This window comes from Coenobita brevimanus, chromosome 17 (assembly GCF_032717465.1).
Source record: "Coenobita brevimanus isolate Jiangsu-jjx chromosome 17, ASM3271746v2, whole genome shotgun sequence".
In the NCBI taxonomy this organism is placed as follows: Eukaryota; Metazoa; Arthropoda; class Malacostraca; order Decapoda; family Coenobitidae; genus Coenobita; species Coenobita brevimanus.
Genome location: NC_136970.1, coordinates 2,701,632 through 2,704,131, shown reverse-complemented (window position 1 = coordinate 2,704,131; position 2,500 = coordinate 2,701,632). Strand labels below are relative to the sequence as shown.

Here is a 2,500-nt window from a genome sequence, read left to right as displayed (position 1 = left end):
TTAGAGGTGGAGGGGTGAGGTTAGAGGTGGTGGGGTGAGGTTAGAGATGGAGGGGTGAGGTTAGAGGTGGAGGGATCAGGTTAGAGGTGGAGGGATCAGGTTAGAGGTGAAGTGAGGTTAGAGGTGGTGGTGTGAGGTTAGAGGTGGAGGGGTGAGGTTAGAGGTGCAAGGATTAGCAAAGAGATAAATGATAAATCTAACAGCCACTATGAATTATCAAGAACTGAAAATAGGGACGTGAATGGTAAAGTGATGGTTGCGTGTCGTATTCAGGCGAGAGAGAGAGAGAGAGAGAGAGAGAGAGAGAGAGAGAGGGGGGGGGAAGTGCTCTCCTTATCAGTCACGCTCTGTTTCTGCTCCAACTGAGAAGAGAGTGGTAAGTGGAGTAGGGTAGGGTGAGGAGGTGTGGTGCTTGGGTTAGTGTGTGTGTGTGTGTGTGTGTGTGTGTGTGAGAGAGAGAGAGAGAGAATGTTGGGAAAGGTGTGTGTGTGTGTGTGTGTGTGTGTGTGTGTGTGTGTAAACAAGCTCTCACAGAGGCTAGGGAAATAAACAGGATGAATGAATGAATAACACAGAAGGCGGAGGTGGAGGAGGAAGAAAGACAGGAAGGAAGGAGTGAATGCGGGAATGAAGGGAGGGAGGGAGGGAGGGAGGGAAGGGGTGAAGGAGTGAAGGAAGGAAGGAGTGAATGAGGGAATGAAGGGAGGGAGGGAGGGAAGGGGTGAAGGAGTGAAGGAAGGAAGAGAGGGGTGAAGATGAGGTTGGATGGTGAGAAGGAAGAAGTATGGAGGAAAAGGAGAAGAGGGCGAAGGAGGGAAGATCAAAGGAAGAAACAGGTGAAGGAAGGAAGGAAGGAGGAAAGAGAAGGAAGCAAAAGAGAGGAAGAGGAAGGAGGAGGAGGAGGAGAGGAAGTGTGAGGACGCGAAAATGATATATATAAAAGTGTTTTCTGACTATAAGTAAAAAATAAAGTGTTGGTAAGATACTAAAGCAAGATAAATAATAATAATAAAAAATTCTAAGTGTCAGAAATAAGTGGTGTCCAAAAATAAAGACGGCAGAATAATAATAATAATAATAATAATAATAATAATAACAAATAATAATAATAATAATAAATAATAATAATAATAAATCAACAACAACAACATTAACATTCTCCCGACCTCTTCTTCCCACCTAAAGTGAGAGAGAGAGAGAGAGAGAGAGAGAGATTACAGCCTCCCTGGGCCATGCGTCCATATTAAAACAAATTTGCTTCTCTCTCTCTCACTTTCTCTAATAATTAAACCTGCTGATCCAGTCTGTCTGTCTGTCTGTCTGTCTGTCTGTCTCTCTCTCTCTCTCTCTCTCTCTCTCTCTCTCTCAACGTGTTCTCTCCTTTACGGCTCTATCCTTACTTTGATCTCCCCCTCCTCGCTCTCTCTCTCTCTCTCTCTCTCTCTCTCTCTCTCACACACACACACACACACACACACACACACACACACACACACACACACACTCAAAAAGAACGAACAAATTGAAAGCAACTCATTCGCAAGTGAAATTAAGGCAATACAAGCGTCTCAAATGACCTGACTTTTGCATATATTTTCGTTCACATTTCTCGGCTTCTCATTTTATTTCGTTCACCATTATTTTTTTTCCTTTCCTCTTATTTTTACATTTTCTCTATCAGCCTTTGTTTCTTTTTTCTCTTTCATGTATTGTTTTCTTTCCTGTTTTCGTCTGTTTTGTTTTGTTTCGTAGTCATTCCATCTAGTCTTTTTACTACTACTACTACCGTTAGTATTATTGTTATTATTATTATTATTATTATTACTACTACTACTACTACTACTAACACCACTACTTCCTTCCCTATAATGTCTATTTAATCCTCTTTCTCCTCCCTCGTCTTCCCAATCTTCTCTTCCTCCTCCTCCTCCTCCTCTTCCTTCAATTCTTTTTCTCTCTCCTACCATTTCCTCCTCCTCCTCCTTCTTCTCCACCTCTTCTTCCTCCTCTTCTCCTCCTCCTCCTCTATTTCTTCCTCCTCCTCTAACCCTCCTTCTCTATCACCTTCCTCCTCCTCATGAACACAATCCCCCTCCTCCTCCTATCAAAATTCTCCCTCCTCCTCCTCCTCCTCCTCCTCCTCTGTGTACTTGTGTCCTTAATAAGTCCAAAGTTAAGGACAGGAAGATTAAATTACAAGCCCTGGAGAAGACAGGGCTCTCTCTCTCTCTCTCTCTCTCTCTCTCTCTCTCTCTCTCTCTCTCATAAAGATACATATAAAAACACTTACCTTATTATCCTTACTAGACAATTTCATCTTAACATTATTACGTTTTCTTTAATTATTGACTTTATTTTTTTCTATCACTGCCTAAAAAGTGGTCTGGGCGAACGTCTACCTCTGTGTAATTCTCTCTCTCTCTCTCTCTCTCTCTCTCTCTCTCTCACACACACACACACACACACACCTGTCCTACCCCCATTATACCTTTTGCACCTT

At 42.6% G+C, this 2,500-nt stretch overlaps 1 protein-coding gene across 1 annotated transcript in view; it reads right to left on the bottom strand.

Moving 5' to 3' along the window:
* LOC145391226 (protein O-mannosyl-transferase Tmtc3-like) overlaps positions 1–2,500 on the bottom strand; it is a 318,591-nt gene that overhangs the window by 164,134 nt on the left and 151,957 nt on the right. The window lies entirely within an intron of this gene.